This window comes from Drosophila subpulchrella, chromosome 2R (assembly GCF_014743375.2).
Source record: "Drosophila subpulchrella strain 33 F10 #4 breed RU33 chromosome 2R, RU_Dsub_v1.1 Primary Assembly, whole genome shotgun sequence".
Classification (NCBI taxonomy): Eukaryota; Metazoa; Arthropoda; class Insecta; order Diptera; family Drosophilidae; genus Drosophila; species Drosophila subpulchrella.
In genome coordinates this window covers 1,209,071-1,220,135 of record NC_050611.1, presented here as the reverse complement: position 1 = coordinate 1,220,135, position 11,065 = coordinate 1,209,071, and positions in this window count along the sequence as shown.

Sequence of the window (11,065 nt, the reverse complement as noted above, 5' to 3'; positions counted from 1 at the left end):
ATATATGTGGTTTTATTCGAACAACCATTTTCAATCGATTTAAGTGAACCCTGAAACAATATTATAATGAGACTAATTTAGATCACAACTCCTTTGCTCGGGTCATTTCGGTCTGAACATTATATCTCTTAATTTTCGTAGATGGTTTCCAATACCTCGGCCTTAAAACGATGTTGGTTTTGCTTTGAATTAGATGGTTGGAGATGTAAATGAAGGTCTTTGGCCTGGTTGACTTTCTGATGTTAGTGCCGATATACCTCCAAATGGCGTCACTTGTGACAGTAACGTCACTGTTTGAAGCCTATAATTTATAGCAAACGTAGCAAACTTTTTTTGGTCAATCGATAGGCTTTAACGAAAACTTTATATCCGATCCCGTTCCAGCTTATACACTCAATGGAATAGAAACACGACTAATGATAAAGTTTCATCCCGATAATATTAAGGCTGAGGGACTGATTTGTGCAGGAACGGAAAGACGGACAGATAGATATACGGGGATGGCCATTTCTAGGATATATCGCTCATTTACTACAAGAGTGATAATAATCAAAAAATCACTCACTATAAGAAACAAAAAAAAGTGCTTCCTTAAAAAAAATTGTTTATACCACAAAAGGTCAAAAACGGTCAGTGTACTCTATAAGTAACGGGAATAAAAAACTGGCCAATAAATACTTATCTATATATCAATATATCGTTATTATAAATGCCAATCATATTATTTAATAAATGTGAGCCACCGCAAAAGGAAAAGTTAAATTTTGACTAAAAAATTTGTATTCTGGTTAAGTCTACCATCTATTCACAGGAATTGGATTTTGAAGGTTTCCGCATAGGGTAGATAAACTCGTTTACTCTTTGTTACCGATGACGCTGTCCCAGTGTTCCATTTATTCCATTTATTCTCTGGATTGGTTGACTGGTAATTGACCAATTTAAACTCCTCATCAGCACAGTGGTTGGAAAGGTTCTATAATCTCGACCAAAATGATGACGCCGGCGCAGTTTGTATAATACATACCGCAACAGATACATATGTCTCGCTGGCAAGGGTTGATTACCAAATATGAATGGAGAACTTTTTTTAAGAAATAACAATATGTGAGAGGTCACATCAAGCTTTCCTCTCTACAGTTGTGCGTATGTATAGCATCTTAACCATATACTCCAATTAAAAGAAGAGCTAACGTTCTAAAAATAATTGTCAAGGCCTGTCGTCTTGTTATGTTATAGGCAAGTATTGGTTCATTTCCCTGAGAATGTATTCCATATTTTTCGCTTGGATATAATAACGAATTTAATTAGCTGATTTTTTTAAAGGTGAAATATAAAAATGGTTACTTTACTATTCTATAAGTAAAGGCTGAATTTGATTCTGATTCTCTTTTCCTTAAAACACATGCGAGCATCGTAAATGCCGGCGGTAAATGGAATTCAACTATAGAGCTTCGTTCTAAAACAACCATTAAACTTAATATTATTATTTCGAGTTCGGTCATTAAATGAAAAAGATTTGTCATTATAACCCCTAAATTTACAATATGAAACCATTTTTTGCTCTTCCTGTTAAGAAAACTTATCTATTTAAAGTAAATATAGCATGGTTACAATAAAAAGTTAACAATGTGCTTTTATGTTAATTTTGCAGCTGGTTATTATATACAGGGGAAGAAGGAATGTTTTTTATTTGTTGTTTCAGTCGTTTTTTTTTGGAAGAAGACCTATTAAATGGCGAACTAATTTATTGAACACCCCGAACACGATCAGATTAAACAACCCCAGTTCGCAGATCAGTGCGAAAGAGAGATGGTTAGACAGAGTCGCCTTCTCGGATATATCGTATCATTGGCAGCTCACTTCCTCTGTGAAGCCATTTGGCAATTTTCCTAATACCCTCCCGATTCGGATGCCTATCCGGATTCCGAGCATATGCTCCGCTTGCCCCGAAACGGAATGTTTTTCCTTGTATCGGGTCCCGCTTTGCGGCAATTTGTTTGCAGTTTTGTTTGCGATTTAGGGGATAATGCGTCTGAAAGCCAAAACACGATTGACTGAAACCCCGGTCACGACTAATCGCCCGACGAGCAGAGTGGAGAGAGAGGGAAGATCGGCTAAGGATAATGCCCGGCAAGTCCATTGTGAACGCATCAATAGTTATAATCGCAGCATCAATATTTACCCTGCGACCGACTCTGGGTTACTCCGGAGCTGCAAGACGGATCCTCGATCCCCGACTCCGAACCCAACCGCCGGACAACAATGCGAGCAAATCCGCTGCCAGCGTTCCAATGAGGCGATTAACACCTAAATATGTGTGTCATTAGAGGCGACAAATGGAAAACGCATTGACAGCCAGACAGACGATGGCTTTGACATCCTCATCCTCATTTTCAGCCAGAACGCTGCAGCCGACGGCCTACACGGCGAGAAAGCAGTGCGGCTTTTAGACTGATTTCGTACGAAGTGTTCTGCAATTTAAAATACAAATTTATTATGAATTTACGCATATTTTACATAAACATGGTCCAGAACTAAGTGTGCAATAAAAATAAATAACTAGCTGCATTATACTTTGTAACTGTAAGGCTTAAATTTCTCATAAGCCTTCCCGAATTCATTTAAAAACTACTGAAACTGCATCAACTTACCGAGTATAAAGATTGCAATCTTTTACTAAAACGTCTCTTTCTACACGACAAACAACTTTTATGTGTTCTGTGTTTAACTGTCTATTATAACATAATTCAAGAATTGGTCTTCGTCATTTTAATAAACGAACATCAATAATATTTTCTCCAAGTGTAGTTCCACATATCAACCTTCTGTTCAGCTTGGTGTCGATAATGCGCGTGTTTTTATTTTCAAATGCCGATAACTTGCCCTTAAGCCGATTTGGCATACGTGTCACTTAAGCCCACAAATACACGCATGCACTACGCAGATGGATTTTAAAATGGGGCTTGAGGTCGGCGAGACAAAGGCCGAGATTTTTGGACAAGCCAATGACGTCACCGAAGACAGAACTCCACGAAGTGCAACAAAATTTAAGTCAATAGGTCTTAATGTTTAAGACACATTAAAATAAGAGTGATATTTGTATTACCTTTAATTTGAAACGCAAACTTGTGTCTTTAATGCCATATTAAGTCTATAATATGTAGTCTAGAAAACACTTTTTTCAGTGTAGGGCTTACCAATACACTCTCACAATTCCCTGACCGCTTTGTGGTCAATTCTGGCTGGGATCATGTTCACCATTGGCATCTGCATCGCTCCCGGCAGTCCGAATATATCCACAGTATCTGTGTGGGCGAGTGTGTGCGGCCCGAGCCTAAACCGATTTAAAGCTGACATGGCCGAAAGGAGGGTCAATTCGAGGAAGATTTGCTTAACAAATTATTAAAAATCTCAATGAGACTTTTGGTGACACTCGATACTTTGAACAATCAGCGAGTGGTAATAGTCTTTATAATAGAGCAGATATGCTTCTTTTAATATTTCAAAATTCAATTAAATTTTTATTTATGTCCAAAAAAATACTTTATAGTGAGGTAAGTGAGGTAATGAACCAAAATATGTTACTGTAAAAGTTTGTACAATTGGACCATTATTGCAAAAAAAATGTTTGAAGGATTACAAGTACTCTTACGTTCCAGTCGACGTATAATAACAGGATAGTTTAATTAAAAACAGCAATTTTTAAAGAGCATAGGATAAAACAAATGTGTAAGAACAAATTTAAATTGGACAAGAACGCAAAACGGATCTTAAGAACTCAAGAATTGATATGTTATAAAATAAAGATTATCTATTTCCTTTTTTCCTTTTGAACCAGCAGCGGGTGGTAATAGTCTTTATAATAAAGCAGATGCATGTAGAAATCTGTTAATGTCTTAATATTAAATCTCTTTTTTTGGCCAAGTTTCTTCTTTATAGTAGGGTTAGTATAATTAACTGGCAAGCTTTTGAAAAAAAAAAATTTTACAGGATTACAAGGATTCTTACATTCCACTAGACGTATAATAACAGGTATGTGTTTTAAAGTTAAAGTTTTATCAAAATCATCAATTTTTTAATAAGCTTTAAATAAGGACATAAGAACATATTTAATTTGGCCAAAAACGCAAAACGAATTTATGAACTCATTTAATGTTATGTTATAAAATGAAGATTTTCTATTTTCTTTTTCCACCTATATCAATATAGTTTATTTTAATAGTAAACAAAAAAAAATAAATCTTTCAGATTGATCTTTATAATTAATTTCAATATAGTTTTAAGAAAACAAGAAATAATCAAAAGTGGCTTACAATTGGATTTGTGTTGCCGAACAATTATCTTGTTTATACACCAATTCAAAGCTTCAATCTGTACGAAAATAATTGTCAGAGAAGTGATTATCAAATACTATCTATCCCACTTCTTGTTGATCTCCCCCAAAAATAGTATTTTCCAGCCCCTGCCGCACACAATCGAGAATCGCCCAAGCTCATGTCAGTGAGTTCAAATTACATTTAATTGTTGGACATTTTTTGGTTTCATGGAGCGGGCGAGGGTGTACATATTGTACATGTTGATGCAACCCGCCACAAGGCCGGGTCGGGCTGAAAATGCGGAGGGGAATGGGAAGCTGGGCTTAATTTGTAAAAGAGATAACATTTACACGTCAAAAGCCTTGGACATGGTTGCGAATGGGACGACGAGGAGGGATTGGTTTTGGATGAGGGCGTTACGAGCGAAGATTATGGTGGTGGCGATGTGTTAGGTCGGCCAGCTGAAACATTAGAACCTGATTCCGATGAGTTGGGGTAAGTGAATTTGAATCTCAATTGAGTTGCGAGTTTGGGTGAGCCTTACGCTTGTCTGGTCGCTCAGATCCTGCCCTGCTCATCTCCCGAACCCAATTATCTTCCAATAAAAGGGGCAGCGGCAAAAAGTGCATCCTCAAGTTACGAGCACACACATCCGGCCACTGTTGTTGTAACGGATTTGTAAGCTGGGTTGCGTTGCGTGTTTGCCAAAATCCGAAAAGCCAAACTCACTCTGCCATAGGGGTTGACTTGCTCCGACTTGCCCTTTTTTTGGCCCTTTTGGCCGGCGTAACCGAAATCTGGCCTGCGGGCAAAACATCTTTATTAATTCATAATTCAATCGGGAATCGCTGGGGAAGACAATGGAAACAGCACATTTGCCAACATTATGGATTTCGATTTAACTTCAATTTTCCCGGCTCCGGTCTCGGTTTGCCTGTTTCACTTTTGTTTCAGTAATTCAATACGATTTTTCAATCTCCGCACAGTGCATTGTTAGCTAGTCGAGATGATTTCAATGGAAAAGCTCACTTGGCCAGTCAGCCCCAATTTTCCAGCTGCCTCTGATGAGATGATGATGGTCCCAGGGCGAATCTCTGAATGCAAGTGGAAAATTGGAATAGCAATTCAGTTTAATTAGCTCAAGTGAAGGCAGCCATTGGCCGATTAAGTTAATGCACTTCAAATTAAGTCTTCCAATTGCAGCAGCCATTGAGGGTTTCCGATTGGAAAATAGGGACGATTAATTAAAAATATTTTTAAAGATCTTATAAATATATTTTTTATAATAAATACCAAAATAGTAAAGATATGTATTTACTTGGTGGCTCTGTAAGCCATATGATTCTCTTCTTCATATCTCATTTCAGAAAATGGCTGGCTTAAACCTATCTTCCCAACCAAGTCATCTCTTCAGGGAACTATCATCCAACTTAAAATTGAGCACATTTTACTGTCATCATTTCAGCGATGCTATCGGGTCAAAACCGTTTACACGGAGTTCCAATAATCGCCCGGAAAATCTGCAGCCGTCCCTGGGCTCATGAATATCACGGGCAGAGCATTTAATGCGTTCCCCGCTTCTCTAATCCGTTTCCAAATCTCCAAATCCATGCGGTCTGTGGGCTAGGGAAACAATAACAATGGCAGCGGAAATGTTTTCAGAATCAGAATCAGTTGGCTGAGTGCTTTTGTTAATCCGAACTCGAATCCGAGTCCGAGGGACTGGGAATGGAACTCCAGACCGCTGTGGAGGCGAGTCTCTTTAGCACCGAGACACAACCGCAATATGGCCACGCCCATTGGCCATTGGCCCAGGATGAAGACATCATCGCGATAGAGACCCGGGTACTCCGGGTACTTCGTTACTGTGGCTGATGCCTTTTCAATGCTCTTATGAATTACGCATCGACGCCTCCTTTTGTCCGACGTGCACCTTTCGCAGGAATACGATTCTGAATTCGATTCCGAATACGAATGCGAATAAGAGACCGGTATATAAAGGCAGGTATGTATGTATCGATGGCTTTATGCAGGGCAAATCTCATTAGAGGACAAAAGGGAAAGCGACTGAGACAGCGACTCACCTTTCATTGGGACTCCTGGGCGACAATTAGTGCGAGTGTCAAGTTATTCTGTAACCGAAGGCAGTGGATTTCATTAATGAAGCTGTGAAGAGTCTTCAGTTGCCCCACAGCCACGCCCCCGGGCGGTGTTGGGGGCGAGGTGGCAGAGATACAGGAGTGGCAGGGACAATTTCCCTCACAATGAAAAGGGTTAAGGTCTGAGCATGTGTGAAGTGTTTGTCTTGCTCATTTAATGCTGCAAATATTTTGACAAAGTATGCACAACCACCAAGCCAATACCATTCAGTACCCACTAGCTACACAGAAATAAAATATTTTTGGCTTTGTCAAAAAATTATAGAACCTAACAGACGAGCTATGGTAATAAATATGATCAGATTAAGTATAGCATTTCTTAATACTTGATAATAATAATTAATATACCACTTATTTATGGACTGGTGGAAAGAAAGGACAACCTTTTTCTGTTATTTTAAACAATGTCTTCTTTATAAAATGATTTGAACTATATATCATAGTGGTTTCATTTCATTTATTCACTTAAGCTTATAGATATTTTTTCCTCTGACAAATTATCATAATAAAGTTAAATTTATTGATTCGCCTTGTTGACTGTTCACAATTGTCTGAGCAGATGGGCGCAGATGGGCTTTTCTCGGTTTGGCTGCTGTTTGTTCAGGGAATTTGCATTGCTAACCCTGCAGCCAACCACTCCATCCACCCACCGCACCCCATTCTGTAGCATCTCCACCCACTCAAAGGCCTGGCAACAATGCAACTCTTTTGGCTAAATTTTATTCAAAGCGCGTTTGTCTATTTACAGTACATTTACGCACTTAATGATGGGGTTCGCTTGTCCCCTGCCCTGAGCTCCCCACCCCCGAAAACCCCCGTTCGCTTTCAACCCCCCTTAAAAAGTGAGCAAATGTCTGTCAAAAGATTTAAAGATGTGCACGTTAAATGTTTTATATTGTGGTAAACGCTAGCTGTCTGTATGTGTTTGTGGTCCCTTTGTCAATAAGCTTCAGCTACAGTGGTGCAAGATGCCACTAAGCGTCCTGATCGGAAAACCTCAGACTTTGAAAACTAAAGAGTGTAGTTAAAACCGTAATGTATCTTTATTAAATATAGATATTAACTAATATAAGTAAAGAATGTGTTAGGTCGATAATCTGTTACGTCTACACAGAGAAAACTATCTAAGAACATTGTTCTTGAATTGAGAACATTCGTTCTTAAAAACCGTGTAAGCTTATTTTGGTATCAATATAAGAACGAAATCATGAGAAGAGAAAAGTTAAATTGAGTTTATTTAACAACTTTTTGATAAGTATACACTAAGGACTGAAGTAATAGTTTAATGGTACATACAATGTATTTAAATACCGCCAATTCAAGTTGATTCGAGCAAAATAATAACATTTTCAACTTAAAAATGTCGTTCTATTTTTAAGAACATTTTCAACTCAGATGAGAACGTCAGAATTTTCTCTGTGTAGTTTCTAACGAAAGAATGAGTGCTTAAGATATGATTTGTGTTATACTAAGAAAAGAATACCTTTTTTTTAAATTTTTAAATCATATTAAGTACCAAAAATGATTGTAAAATACATATTTTTTAATTAAAGATTGCTTATTTGTTTCATAACTTATGCAAGCCCATACAATCTAATAACCTTGTCAAGTAAATTTCTCTCGAAAGGCAAACATTCCCTGTCGCATGTCCAAATATTTTGTGCACCCACGATGAGTTGGCACTCCACTGTGCGCGTTCTTTGTTCGGGGAAGTTGTAGGATGGCAATTGCCGGGCGAGACGACCCATGGAAGGAGATGGGAGGGGGAAGGGGACTGCGGACAAATTGACAAAAAATGAACGAGGAGTAGATAGACTGAGGAACAAATTCGGCCGGAGGGTGCATAAATTCAATTCGAAATATGTAAACCTTTGCACTGAGGCTTTTTATTTTGCGGTTAACCTAATTGAGTCGTCTTGTAAAATATGTAAATGCAACCACAACAGTCCGAGGTTGTTTGACTGCTCCGTGGCGTTAATAATTACGAGCCGCAACCCCCGACGGTCGAGTTTTGGCGACAACGCACTAATTTGATAAAACAACAACAGGAGCTTTGGCCTGACGACAGTCAATCAGTCAATCATTCAGTCAGTCAGTCCGTCAATGAGTCGCACACCCCATGGAATGGTGTTTCAGACTCCTGTAGTTGGTAAATGGCCCTCGAACGACGCATTCCCCCGTTTGGCCAAGTGTAAAATCAATTACTTGGTCGGCCCAGCTAATTGGAGACATATGGCGTTCGTCTAGCGCCTATTGATTCCCAGTTCCCAGTACCGATGCCAAATCCAAATACCAACTCCAGACGTCGCCGAAAATTGGAGGGTTGCAGGAAACGGGGTCAAAAGTGTCACATCATGCATAATGATGACGGTGATGAGGCGACGCGACTCGACTCGACTCGACGCGCCTAAAAATAAAACATGAAATGGCCGAAAATGCCTGCAGTGAAAATTAACTGACAATGCGGCGTATACTTAATGCGCCCGGTGCCCAGCTACTGATAATTGCGCTTTCAAGTGTTTCTTTCGCTGGCTGTCGGATGGCCTGACAACTTGCACATGCTCGTGGTCGGTCCCCTCCACCTCACACCCCTCATTTGGGCTGGGTAGTACCTTGGGCCCCCAGTCTCACCTTGTAATTTGAGCCGAAAATTTGTTGGAAAAAGGAAGCACTTATATCCAACTAGTCAGTCAGTCATCCATCCACGTTTGGCCCATCAATCTGGGCAAGTGAGTCTGTGGCGCTAGCTGGCACCAGATTAGATCGCGCATATGGGCACTGAGAGAAAAGTCCTCCTGAAATCGGAGGAGCATGTGGCACTAACATGAGTTTATAACTGCCGGATCCTAAAATGGGGTATATTTTGGGAAGAGTTTTAGAGTTTTATGGGTAAGTATGTTATAAAACATAAGTCAACATGACTTAAAAACATAAAATAAACATATAACTGTAACTTTGAAATATATAGGCCTGTTTTCTTATACTCGTGGTAAGCAAAATATGTATTTCTACTTATATGGTAGTCTAATAGAAATCTCTTGGTGCGAAATTCAGGGGACAAGTACGTAGGCATCAATACCAGCAAAAATTTCGCAAGTAAGGATCTCTGTGACACCCTCGATAAAGACAAAAGGGCGTACTTGTGAATATAAATGCCTAACCAAAGGATATGGAAACGGGAAAAATCATTTTAAAGTAGTGAAAGTCGCGTTTACATTTTATCCAAAGTCGGTTATCCAAATAAGCGTTGAATATTAATATCTGCTGGCTGCTATTAAATGGCCAAGTTTTTCTCCGTGTTGCTGGAACAATTCTATATTCGATATACATATAAAGGCAGTCTGTTCCCAGGGAAGATCGGAGACTTTGAGCCCATAATGACGATGATGTGGTGCATTTGTGTGAGTGACAGTGACGCGTCAGTTTTTCATCTCCCTGCTTTTTTGGTGAGAGGTTGTGGTTTCGGTTATGGGCCGCTTGGCGGTGGATATGGATGCATTCGTGTGTTTGCCCACAGCATTGGATATTTTCATAAGGCAGCTAAGTAAACCACTCAAGTAGGACATGGCAAGGCCGGACATGTCATCGTTGGCGCCATCCGCCGACGCCATCAGCTCGGTTCTCGGATCTCGGGTCTCGGTGCTCAGTTCCCAGTTCCCAGTTCAGCTGGCTGGAGTGAGAGGCTGCCACTGCCACCGATCGTGGATGTTGTTCTTTCCCTTCGGACTTGACTTGGCTCTCGCCCGACTCCAGCTCTTGTTGATGTTTACACAGAAATTGATATTTTATTTCAAAATATCAACAGACATCGGGGAATACAATAGCAACATTAGCAGCAGATGAATAGTTGGGAATATCACATGAAGAAAGGAAAATTTCCCTATCCTCCGGCAGTTCTTAGTTTTTACTGTTTATTTGCTTAGCAGTCTGTATTTGTTCGAGGAAAAATGCTCATGATAGTCAATAAAGTTATGGATCAAGGAGTATTTAAAGGATATCCCTTACGTTCATTTCTGGTAATAATTGATTTTAAAATGTTCTTAAACTTCTGTGAATAAAAAATAAGCCCTTGCCTAGGCTATCTTTGTTTTAACGATGCGCGAATTGTATCCTGTATCTTAAAAACCCGTATTTTTAAAGAAAATTGAGTTGATTATATGCTGTTACTTTTCGTTAGTTAGGGAGTTTAACGAATGGATATTCCTCTACTGCTTTAAAATTCTGTTATGTTTCATGCCATGTTTTTTCCTATGTTATTTCCATGCGTTTTATAGCCATTAGGTTGGCTGATCAACGCTTAAATTAAATAAATATTAGCACAAAAAAAACAACTGCTTTAAAATACAATTTTGATTTTCTGACCTTTTTTAAAATACTAAAAATAAATATATATGTATATATTTATGATGCAATTTTTACCAAAAGAAATGCTTTTTTAATCAGGCAACTTGACCTCCAGTTACCGTTTCAGTCAGTTTAATCGACCTCCTTTCGAAACCTAGTTTCGCATTCCCAAAAGTTACCCCTCCGATCCAATTCCCATATCAGATCGCAAACAAATAACGCAATTTTGTATAATGATTCAAATTC